Source organism: Elephantulus edwardii, unplaced genomic scaffold (assembly GCF_000299155.1).
Source record: "Elephantulus edwardii isolate Elephantulus edwardi_28Jun2011 unplaced genomic scaffold, EleEdw1.0 scaffold00044, whole genome shotgun sequence".
In the NCBI taxonomy this organism is placed as follows: domain Eukaryota; kingdom Metazoa; phylum Chordata; class Mammalia; order Macroscelidea; family Macroscelididae; genus Elephantulus; species Elephantulus edwardii.
In genome coordinates this window covers 18805657-18819032 of record NW_006399794.1, presented here as the reverse complement: position 1 = coordinate 18819032, position 13376 = coordinate 18805657, and positions in this window count along the sequence as shown.

Genomic DNA, 13376 nt, shown 5'->3' with positions numbered 1-13376 from the left:
AGCCCCAAATATAATCCACTCTACAACCCTCATTGCATACTCCTACGATAAAAATAATGCCCTAAAATATAATACTTTTAGACTATTCTCTCTCTCTGATATATATCTTGCAGTCAGTAGGCTAGGTAGCTATCTTTCAAATTTCCTGGCACAGACTGGTGGTCTCATTCAAGGATGTATTTGTTACTTTTAATATGTCAGTTTGAATGCCTTTTGATCTCTTCCCTGCAGTTGGTATTGATTCCTGGGGCTTTATTTTTGCCAGTGTCTTCTGTGTAGCTTAGACTTCTCTCATCACCATTTTCTCTTTTTTGTTGTTGTTTGGTTAGGGTTTTTGTCTTATTTTAATTTTTTTTCTCCTGTTGCACATTTTCTTCCCACTCACCTGCTCCCTTCTCCAGGCCTCCCTGCAATGCACCTCTTTTTCCAGATTGATGTCATATATAACTGTCTCTTGATCATATGCTGCTTCTTGAAATATTTCAGTGTTGACAATTTGGTTTTGGTTCTTTTTTTCTCTATTATGCAGATGACAGAAATTTGCTGGTTGAAAATGTAGAGGACTTGAAATTATTGCAAAATATAAAACCTGCAATATAGACTATATTTGAATGTCAAGAAAATAAATATCCTCACCACTAAACAAATAAATGACATCATGATATACTGAGAAAAGATTGAAGTTGTCAATTATTTCATCTTGCTTAAATCCACTGTCAACATCATCTGTAACAAAAATCAAAAAACTATGAAATACTGTACTGGAAGAGTCAGCTGTCAAGGACCTCTCCAAAGTATTGAAGAGAAATGATGTCAGGTTATAGAACTAAGGTGTGTCTGATTCATGAAATGGTCTTTCCAGTTACCTGCTCTACATCTTCAAGCTGGACAATAAGTAAGGATGACAAAAGAAGCACTGATGCCTTCTGAGTCGAGAACAAACAGATATGTCTTAAAGAAAGGACAGACAGAGTGCTTTAGGAGACAAGATTGGTGAAGCTTTGTTTCACACACTTTGGGTGTGTTGTTGGGAGAGACTGTTTCTAGAAAAAGGATGTCATGCTTGGAAAGGTCAGTGAGAGAGGAAGGCCTTCAACAAGATGGATTGATACAGTGGCTGTAGCACAAGTGAAAAAGTATATCAGAGATGATAAGGATAGTCCAAGATAGGACATGGTTCAGATATGTTGTTGATAGGGCCACTATGAGTTATACTCAATTTGATGGCATTTAGTAACAATAATCTATAGTATGGAAAATCTTTTGAATGTTGATAGAAACTCACAACCAGGAGGGGATAAAATGTTTCAGGGATGTTTTGAAAATCAAATCTTGTTGAAATAAATGTTTCCCCAATAGCACAAGAAAAGTATATATAGACATAAATAAATATTGAATAATGGCATACCAAGTTGTGCTGTTGTTAACTGCCATTGAGCTAAGTATGACTTATGTTGTTGTTATGTGCCATTGAGTTAGTATGACTTATGTTGTTGTTGTTATGTGCCGTCGAGTCACTTACTACAACAGCCCTAAACCATGGTCTATCCTGCGCCAATCACATTGTAGCCGACACACCCATCCCGATTACCCCAGTCACTGAATCAATCCACCTCATAGAGGGTCTTCCCCTCTTATGCTGTCCCTCCACCCTCCCAAGCATGATGTCCCTTTCCAAGAACCTGTCGCTCCTTACAACACGTCCAAAGTATGTCAGACGAAGCTCCAGAATCCTTGCCTCCAAGGAGCAGCCCGGTTTAATGCTCTCAAGGATAAATCTGTTTGTTTTCTTGGCAGTCCATGGTATATTCAATACTTTTCTCCAGCACCACAGCTCAAAGGCATTAATTCTCCTTCTATCCTCCTTAGTCATTGTCCAAATCTCTGATGCATAACAAGTGATTGCAAAGACCATAACCTGTATCAGACACACCTTAGTCTCCAGAGTGACACTATTGCTCTTCAGTACCCTGGAGTGGTTACTAACAGCAGACTTTCCCATTGCAAAACTTTTTTTTTTTTATTATCCTGGCTGCTGGTGCCAAGAGTGTTGACCTTGGAGGCAAGCAAACTAAAATTGTTAACAATATCAATCTCTTCACCATCCATACTGATGCTGCCAAATGGTCCAGTGGTGAGAATCTTTGTCTTCTTGAAATTAAGCCTCAATCCATACTGAAGCCTGCAGTCCTTGACCCTCTGCAGCAAGCATTTCAGATCCTCCTCAGTTTCAGTAATCAGGGTTCTGTCATCTATATAACGCAGGTTATTGATAGACCTTCCACCAATCCTGATGCCACACTTTTTCTCATAGAGCACAGCCTCCCGGATAATCTGTTCTGCATACAGCTTGAAAAGGTGTGGAGATAGGACACATCCCTGGTGTACGCCCTTCCCAATTTTGAACCATGTAGTGTTTCCCTGCTCTGTTCTGATGACTGCCTCTTGGTCCAAGTATAGGTTTCACGTTAGCACAATCAAGTGTTCTGGGATTCCCATTCTCCTCAGAATCAGCCACAGTTTGCTATGATCCACACAGTCAAATGCCTTTGCATACTCAATGAAACACAGATAGATATTCATCTGGCATTCACTGCTTTCAGCTAAGATCAATCTAACATCAGCTACACTATCCCTAGTACCACGATCTCTTCTAAACCCAGCCTGAACTTCTGGTATGCTGATATGCTGTTCCAGTCCTTTTTGGATAATCTTTAGTAGAATCTTGCTTGTATGTGAAATCAATGAGATTGTTCTATAATTTCCACATTCTGTTGGGTCACCCTTCTTTGGAATGGGAACAACTATAGATCTCTTCCAGTCAGTTGGCCAAGTGGTTGTTCTCCAGATTTCTTGGCACAACTTGGTGAGCACGTCCAGGACAGCATATGTTAGGTGAAATATGTCAATTTGACTTTGAGTTCATCCCACGTGAATTTCAGAAACATCTCAGGAACAGGTTTGATGCCTTGAACACTAATGAGCGAAGACCTGAGTGTGGGAGGATGTCAAATGTATCATTCAGGAAGCGTACAAACAGTCGTTACAAAGACAGAAGAGAAAAAAAACCAAACAAACCAAAATGGATGTCTGAAGAAACTCTGAAGATTACACTGGAGAACAGAGAAGCCAAAGCACAAGGAAGAATTCAAGATACTAAAGAGGTGAACAGAAGATTTCAAAAGGCAGCACGAGATGACAAAGCAAAATATTACAATGAAATGTGCAAGGAGCTGGAGTCGGAAAATCAAAAGGGCCATACTCGTTCAGCATGTCTTAAGCTCAAGGAACTGAAGAACAAATTCAAACCTAGAGTTGCTATAATAAAGGATGCTTTAGCAAGAATATTAAATGATCCAGGAAGTATTAAAAGAAGATGGAAAGAATTTACTGAGTCACTGTATCGAAAGGAATTGGCAGACACAGAATAATTTAATGAAATAACATATGAGCAAGAGCCGATGGTGATGAAGGAAGAAGTTCAAACTGCTTTGAAGGAAATAGCAAAAAACAAGGCCCCAGGAAAAATGGTATACCATTTGACGTATTGTGACTTATTGTGACCCTATACACAACTGTTCTGAATTCAGCTTTATCCTGGGGTAACGTTGTCACAGTCACATCTTACACACCTATCTCCATTACCCTAGTCACTGGGTCAGTCCCTCTCATTGAGGGTGTTCCTGTCTTGCACTGTTCCTTCACCCTCCCAAGTATAATTCCCTCTCCAAGGACTGGTCCCTCCTTCCAACATGACCAAAGTTTGTCAGACGAAGCTTCAGAATTTTGCCTCCAAGAAGCATACTGGTCTCATCCTCTCTAGAATGAACCTGTTTGTTCTCCTAGCAGTCCATGGTATATTCAATAATCTCCATCACCACAGCTCAAAGGCATCAATTCTCCTTCTGCCATGCCTAATTATTGTCCAGCTTTCTGACACATGCCAAATAATTACAAAGACCTTGACCTGGATCAGGTACACTTTATTCTCCAAACTGACATCATTTCTCTCCAGCACATTGGAGTGGTCCCAGGGAGCAGATTTTCCCAGTGCAGTGCATCTTCTGATTTTCTGGCTGCTGGTACTAAGATTGTTGGCTGTGGAGCCAAGCAAACTGAAGCTGTTAAAAATCTCAATCTCTTCACTATCTATCATGATGTTGCCAATTGTTCCAGTGGTGTTAATCTTTGTCTTCTTGATGTTGAGTTTCAATTCATATTGAAGGCTTCTGTCCTTGACTTTCTACAGCAAGTGCTCTGGGTCCTCTTCAATTTCAGCAAGCAAAGTTGTGTCATATGCATAACACAGGTTGTTGATGAATCTTCCTCCAATCCTGATGCCATATTCCTTCTCATAGAACCCAGCTGCCAGATGATCTGTTTGGCATATAGATTATAAAGGTATGGAGATATGATGCATCCCTGGCATAGCTCCTTCCCAATTTTGACCCATGCAGTGTTTCCTTGTTCTGATCTGATGACAGCCTCCTGGTCCAAGTATTGCTTTCACATAAGTACAAGCAAGTGTTCTGGAATTCCTATTCTTCTCAGAGTTAGCCACAGTTTGATGTGATCTACACAGTCCAAAAATAAGTAAGAAGAAGATTCACCATTCTAGCCTTCAAGAACACTACGACTGCTTTCTACAAGACAGAACTGTTTCTCCTTTTAGCAATCCATGGAACACTCAGAAATCATTATCATCAGTCTTCCTTCTGTCACTCATTTTCCAGCTCTCAGATACGTAACAGGTGATGAAAAAAACACAGTTTGAATCAGACACACCTTAGTTTTTAGATTGATATCATTGCTTTTCAATACTTTGGAGAGATCACTGACAGTAGACTTTTCCAGTGCTATACGTCTTGAGATTTTTTAAGTTCTTTTTTTTTATATATGTGTACTGTCAAATCGGATCTGACTGATACAGGATGAGATTGTCCCTCCTTCTTCAGCAGAGCATCTGGTGGTTTTGAACCATGCACCTTTGGGATTGCAGTTCAGCTTCTTGCCACTAGGCCACCAGAGCTCGCCAGATGTTTTAAGTTCTGATACCAATAGTGTTGATTGTGAATACAAGTATGATGAAATCATTGAGAACTTCAATCATTTCTCCATCTACCGTGATGTTGATATTGGCCCAGTGATGAGAATATTTGTTCTCTTGATGCAATATGTAATACATATTGCATGCTGTAGTCTTTGTTCTGCAAAAAGTGTGTCAAGTCTTTCTCATGTTCACCAAGTAAGGTGTGCTATCCTTATAACAAAGATGGCTAATGAGACTTCTTCTAATCCTGAGGCCATATTCTTTTTCATAAAGTTTTGCTTCGCAATTATTTGTTCATTGAACAAGTACGGAGAAAGGATACAGTCCTAACACGTACTTTTTCTTTATTTTAAACAGCACTTAATTGTTCATTGATTGCAGGTTGTTAACGAGTTTTTCTCCAATTCTAAAATCATTAATACCACATGAAAGCAAGATTCTGCTAAAAACTATCAAATTATGACTGGAGCAGTACATCAACAGAAAACTGCCCGATGTGCAGGCTAGGTTAGAAGAGGGTGTGGTACTAGGAATATTATAGCTAATGCTATACAGATCTTGGATGAAAGCAGAGAGTACCAGAGAGATGTCTATCTGTGCTTCATTGACTATGCAAAGGCATTTGACTGTGTGTATCACAAGAAACTGTGGCTAACTCTGAGAAGAATGAGAGTCCTACAACACTTGGTTGTGCTTATGTAAAACCTATAATTGGACTAGGAGAAAGTCATCAGAACAGAACAAGGAAGCAGTGTATGGTTCAAAATCAGGAAAGGTGTACACCAAGGATATGTTCTATCTCTATACCTTTTCAGTCTTTATGCAGAACAGATCATTCAGGAGGCTGGGCTCTATCAGGAGGAATGTAGAGGTCCTATAGTGTGCTACAAACCTTTGTTATGAGACTCTTGTCTGAGACAATATTGCCAACTTTTTTTTCCCCAGTTGGTAGATTTTCTTATAATCTACTGGGAAAAGTTTTTTATACACACAGGGATTTAACATTTAGAAAGGCCAATTCTTCAATTTTATCATTTCTGGATTATGCATTTCTGGCTGTATTTGTCAGTCTTTTTATACCATAGGATCAGCCTTCTAAACTTGGTCCCACTTTGTTTGTTATGATCTTTATGCAACCAGTATTTTAATACCAACAGGTAATCCATGGTGGACATGTTATAGGACAGCTTTGTTCTTATCTCACTAACTTCAATACCCTTACCCTAATTACCCCATTTACTGTATCAATCTATATAATCTGAGGTCTTCCTCTCCTGCACTGTCCCTCCACTCTTTCAAACATGATGTCCTTCTGCAAGGACTGGTCCCTCCAGACACATGCCCAAGGCATGTGAAACAGAGCTTCGAAATTCTAGCCTCCAAGGAGAAACTTGGTTTCACCCTCTCCAAGACAGATTTATTTGTTTTCTTGGAGGTCCATGGTATATTCAAGGTTCTTCTCTAGCATTACAACCAGAAGGCATCAATTTTTCTTCTGTCAACATTAGTCATTGTCTAGCTCTCTGATATAAGTAATTGTAAAGACCACAGCCTGCATCAGACACACCCTAGTCTCTAGACTGACATTGATGCTTCTCAGTACTTTGGAGTGGTCCCTGAGCACAGATTTTCCAACTGCAAGTTATCTTTTGATTTCCTGACTACTGGTGCCAAGACTGTTGGTGGTAGAGCCGAGTAAGCTGAAACGGTTAACAACCTCAATCTCTTCTTCATCTATCATAGTGCTGCCAACTGGCCAAGTGGTGAGAATTTTTGTTCTCTTGATGTTGAACTTCAATCTATATTTAAGATTAACCTGGACGTTTTGCAGCAAGTGCTTCAGGTCCTCCTCAGTTTCAGTAAGTCAGGTTATGATATTTGCATAATGCAAGTTGTTGATGAGTCTTGTTCCAATCCGGATGCCACATTGCTTCTCATAAAGCTCTGCCTCCCAAATGATATATCCTACATATTGAAAGATATAAAGACAGGACATATCCCTGACATACAGCTCTCCTGATTTTGAACCATGCAGTGTTTCCTTGCTCTGTTGTGATGCCTGCTTCCTGCTCTAAGTATAGGTTTTGTATGAACACAGTCAAGTGTTCTGGGATTCCAATTACCCTCAAGGTCAGCTATAATCTGTTGTTATCCACACAGTCAAATGTCTTTGAATAGTCAACAAAATACAGAAAGACATACCTCTGGTATTCTTAGCTTTCTGCCAATATCCATTTGACATTGGCAATACTGTCTCTAATGCCACAACCTCTTCTAAATCCAGCCTGTACTTCTTGCAGTTTTCTGTCATGTACTGTTCCACTCATTTTTGGATAATCATCAACGAGCTTTTGCTTATGTGTGGTATTAGTGATATTGTTTGACAATCTCCCTATACCACTGAGTCACCTTTTTTTGAAAGAGAATAAATATGGAATTCTTAGAATCAGTTGGCTAGGTAGTTGTCCTTCAGATTTCTGGGCACAAGCTGGTAAGCACATCCAGGACAGCATCTGTTTATTGAAATATATCTTTTGGAATTCCATCAATTCCTGGGGCTTTATTTTTTGCCAAGTTCTTCAAAGCAGCCTGCACTTTTTCCTTCACCATTTCCTCTTGATCATATGTTGTTTCATTAAGTTCTTCTGTGTCAACCAATTATTTTTGATACAGTGATTCTGGATATTCTTTCCATCTTCTTTTAATGCTTGCTAGATCATTCAATATTCTGCACAAAGCTTCCTTAAATTTTGCAACTTGCAGCTTGAATTTGTTCTTTTATAGCTTTAGCTTAAGAAACGCTAAGTTAGTTCAGCCCTTTTTATTTTATTTGTTTTTTTTTTACTACAGTTCTTCACACATTTCTTTATATTTTGCTTTATCTTGCCGACCTGCCCTTTGAAATCTTCCATTCAGCTCCTTTACTTTTTTATTTCATTCCTTTGTTTTGGCTTCTCAGTGCTCTAGTAAAATATTCAGAGTCTCTTTTGAAATCCATTTTAGTCTTTTCTTCTTCCTCTATCTTTGTAATGAACTTTTTGCATTCTTCAAGGATGATATTCTTAATAGCCTCTCACAGTTCATCTGATTTTTATTCATTAGTGTTCAAATCCACAAACCTGGTCCTGAGTTGGTTTTTAAATTCAGGTGAGATGGACTCAAGATAAAATTTTGATTCCTGTGAATGTGATTTGACCTTCTTTAGCTGGAAGGTGAACGTTTATATGAGTATTAGGTAGTTTGTTCCACAATCAGCACCTGGCCTAGTTTTCACTGCTGATATTGAACTTCTCCAGTGATTCTTTACACAGATATAATTGATCTCCTTTTTGTGCACACCATCAGGGGAAATCCATGTGTATAACACTGATTTATGTTTCTTATAAACGTTCTCTGTTATTAATAAATAATTGACTGTGCAGAATTCTATCATTCTATCCTCAGCCGCATTTCTGTCACCAAGTCCATTTTTATCTGATCATTTCTCCTGGATCCCAACTTATGCATTTCAGTCACACATTATTATTAATGCATCTTATTTGCATATTCAATTGATTTCTGACTGCAAAAGTTGATAGAAATAATCTGTTTCTTCCTCTTTTGCTCTCGTTGGTGCGTAAATTTGAATGACAGTAGTTGTATTAACAGCTCATCCTTATATGCGTATGGATATTATTCTGTCACTCACAACATTGCATTTCAAAATGGATCTAGAAATGACCTTTTGAATTCTGAAAGCAATACTGTTTCTTCTCACCTTTTCATCTCCAGTGTAGTATATTATAGAATTATCTGATTAAAAATGTCCCATGCCAACACTCGATGGCACATAACAACAACAACAACATCTAATATGTCAATATTTATGTGTTCCATTTCCTTCTTAACAATGGCCAGTTTTACTACGTTCATGCTTTTCACATTCCACATTCCAATCATTAGTTTCTGCTTACATCTGTTTTTCCTCCTCTGTGTTTCCAACTTTGAGGGCTGAACCTCAGTTGCCATGTCTGTTATTCTGCTCTATGTGTGCTCTGTTGTACATAGAGTTTTCAAAGGCTTCTTATAGTTCAGAAGTGGATTAACAATCCTTCTTCCTAGTATATTTTAATTTGGACACTTAGCTTTAGCATGATATCTGACAGACAAGCATTTTGATGAAAGGAGCAGATGAAAGACACTTCCCCTTACAGAGGTAACCAATATATTTAGTGCCCCACAACTCCAGCATGTGTGTCTTGTCCCTTCCTTTTCCCTCAGCATCCATTGCACTCCTGCCTAATTAATTCAGTATCTCCCTCCCTCCAGCCACCCCTTGATTTATTTTTATTTATTTATTTACTTTTTCCTGAGGCTGTAAAAGGAGAAAATCTTCTTACCCCTGAGCTTCTCTGTTCCAGGACTATCATCTAATGTCTTAGAGTCTCTGATCTTCTGTTTACACAACAAAACTGTCACAATACAATAACTAAGAAGGTGAGGGTTATGTCTCCTATAGATCTAGAATGCTGGTATTGCTTATATTCAGTCATATTTGTATACGTTCCATACATAACTCAAATTTGCTTTTAGGGATTCACAGACTAAAAGTGACATGGTAAAATATGGGTCCAAAGAAAAAAAAATATCCATTCTATTTATTATCTCATCTGATTTTACTTGATAATTAGATTAGTTCACCCACTGAGCTTGCTTTGGGGCCTAACCAGCTGTGTGGAGTCTTGCAATAATCTAATCCATGCAGTCGAGACTGAAGAAGTCCTTTCCTTGCCAAACAGAGATTTAGACTTAACTTCAAAATTCTTTTAAAATAGACTTGCTATTATTGATTTTAGTAGTAAAGAAACACACTTAAAAGGAAGTTGAACTGGGATGAAACTAGCTTGACATAGAAATTCTCAACTACAGTTGAGCAGCATTTTATGAAGCAAGCAACATTATAAAAGTCAAAACCAAAGATTGACTTAAATTCAGCCAAAACAAAATTGTGTGTAACATAAGATCGATATAGTGAAAAACAAAGTTCACTTGGAGGACAAAGGGAAAATAGATGTAATGCACAAAGGACTTTAGACCTTATTTTAGAGAAGTAACAGGGGACTATGCCTCAGTCTAAATTCTGTTGGTAACCTGATAAACACAGGTGACCTTGAGAAAAGATCCCATATGTTTATCATCTATATGAAGCCTGATGGCCTGGTGAATTATGTATTGTTCTGTCAACATAAAGGTTAGTGGTTTGAATACACTAACTGCTGGTTGGGAGAAAGATGGGTAATCTCCGCCTATAAATAATCTCCTCCTATAAATATTTATAATCATAGAAACCTGATGGAGGATTGGTATGAGTTGGAACCCATTCAAGGATGGGGAATTTTTTAGAGGGTAGCAGATGATACAATCCTGCTTGCTGAAACTAATGAGGACCTGAATCACTTGTTGCAGAAGGTCAAGGACTGCAGCCTCCAATAATGTGTGACTGCAGCCTCCAATAATGTGTGACTGCATTGAGGCTCAATATCAAGAAGACAAAAATTCTCACCACTGGGCCAATTGGCAGCATCAGGATGGATGGTAAAAAGATTAATACTGTTAACAGCTTTAGTTTGCTTGGCTCCACAGTCTACAGCAGCCAGGCAATTAAAAGACATATTGCGATGGGAAAGTCTGCTGTTAGAGACCTCTCTGAAGTACTGAAGAGCAATGGTGACACTCTGGAGACTAAGGTGAGCTTGATACAGGCCATGGTCTTTGACATCATTTGCTATGTATCAGAGAGTTGGACAACGACTAGGGAGGATAGAAGGAGAATTGATGCCTTTGAGCTATGGTGTTGGAGAAGAGTACTGAGTATAACCTGGACTGCTAAGAAAATGAACAGGTTCATCCTGGAGAGGGTTAAAACCAGGCTTCACCTTGGAGGCAAACATTCTGAAGCTTCATCTGACATACTTTGGACATGTTACAAAGAGGGACCAGCCCTTGAAGAAGAACGTCATGCTTGGGAGGGTGGAGGGACAGTGCAGGAGAGGAAGACCCTCTATGAGGTGGATTGATTAAGTGGCTGGGGTAATCAGGGTAGGTGTGTCACAGACCATGAGATTGGCAGAGGATAGAGCAGGGTTTAGGGCTGTTGTACATAGGGTTGCTATGAGTCACAGGTGACTTGATGGCACATAACAGCAACAACAATCTATATACCTCAAATTTAAGCTGCAAAAGTAAGAAAGGCATAGATAATCAGTTAGTTTGAGCTTTAATTAGAGGCTTCATAAATTTATTTTCCTTTGTATTTATTGGCAAATGACTAAATGGGGAAAATATATAGTTAAGGAAACAGTTTGTATAATTATACACTCCTATCATTCCTTATTCTCCACTCCTATGCCTATGTGCATATATTGTAGAAATACTAAACTAGTACATACCACTTTTTAAAAAAATCAATCTTCAGAACATAAGTATGTGATTGTGAGACAATGTGCCTTCATACTGGAAACTTCATCCATAGACCTAAAAATATTAGAACTAGGATTTTTTTTAAAAATAAAATTGTATTATTTTGTGTGTGTGTCCCATCAAATCAGATCTGACTAGTAGAGGAGGAAACAGCCCCTCCTTTTCCAGCAGATCATCTGGTAGATTTGAACTGTATACCTCTGGTGTTGCAGTGCAGCTTCTTGCTACTAGGCCACCAGAGATCCCTAGAACTAGGAGTTTTTAAAGTTAAAAGCAACAATGACTATGAGGGAAAAGTAGTTAATATTCAATTTCTTCTGCATGTCCTTTTTGGGGGGAAGCACTAAGCTTTAATTAACCTGCTTTCTCTACAACTGTAGAATGATCATGATTTCATTACCATTCATCTTTGTCAGCATCACAATTGCAAAAGTGTCGAGTGTCCAGGCAACTCTCGTCCAGACCACATTCACACTGTTGAACTGTGGGAGGGGAACCACCCCAATAAGGATGTCTTTCATTCGACCTCCCAATCCACCAGGTAAATGGGGCTCCATCTGAAAGACAAGACAATTAACAATTAAAGTTAGGTTTAGGTAAACTTGGACAGCTTAGGGAGTGTTAGAGAAAACCCTGTTAAAAGACATTTCTTTGTGTCTCTAATTCATTAACTACTCTTGTGTTGTCCTAAATATCATAGTAGCAAGTAAGCTCTCACTGATAGACAGGATGTGGCTGCATGTGAGATATATCAACTGATAAAAAAACCTGTATTTTCCACACAGAATTTTACTACAGAAATATCAGTAATAGTCTCTGTGGGTGTGTATGTGTACATATATGCCTATATGTACATATTTACATATAAACAAAATGTTCATAAAAGGGATTTCTATGAGCACAACTCTACCACTAAGCCTGTCTCTCTCTCTCTCTCTTCCTATCTCTATCTCTCTCTCTCTCTCTATCTATCTCATCTCTATCTCTATCTCTATCTCTATCTCTATCTCTATCTCTATCTCTATCTATCTCTATCTCTATCTCTATCTATCTCTCTCTATCTCTATCTCCTCCCCCCAGCAGTTCCTCAGGAGAATGATAGGGATAGTTAGTCTCCTTACACACAATTTACAACGTTTCTCCACATCCAATTTACCTCTGGTGGATCCAAACCCCTGTGTGCCTTTGCAATTGATAGCAATGCAGCTTCTTACCACCTTGACACTAGAGCTCCCTCTCTATTATTTAGGATCCCAAATACACATTAACTCTCTGCATATCAAATAGAATAGTTAAGTAATAACACATGTTGTTGTTGTTATGTGCCATCGAGTTGCTTGCTACTCATAGTGACCCTATGCACAACAGCCCTAAACCCTGCTCTGTCCTGTGCCAATCACACTGTCTCTGACACACCCATCCCCATTACTCCAGTCACCATATCAATCCACCTCATAGAGGACCTTCCCCTCCTGGGCTGTTCCTCCACCCTAGCAAGCATGTTGTCCCTCTCCAAAGACAGGTCTCTCCTTACATGTCCAAAGTGTGTTAAACAGAGCCTCAGAATCCTTGCCTCCAAGAAGTCGCCCAGTTTAACCCTCTCAAGGATCAATCTATTTGTTTTCCTAGCAGTCCATGGTACCCTCAATACTCTTCTCTAACACAACAGCTCAAAGGCATCAATTCTCCTTCTATCCCCCTCAGTCACTGTCCAACTCTCTGATGCATAACAAGTGATAGCAAAGACCATGGCCTGTATCAGATGCACCTTAATCTCCAGAGAGACACCATTGCTCTTCAGTACTTTAGAGAGGCCCCTAACAGCAGAATTTCCCATCGCAATACATCTTTTAATTTCCTAGCTGCT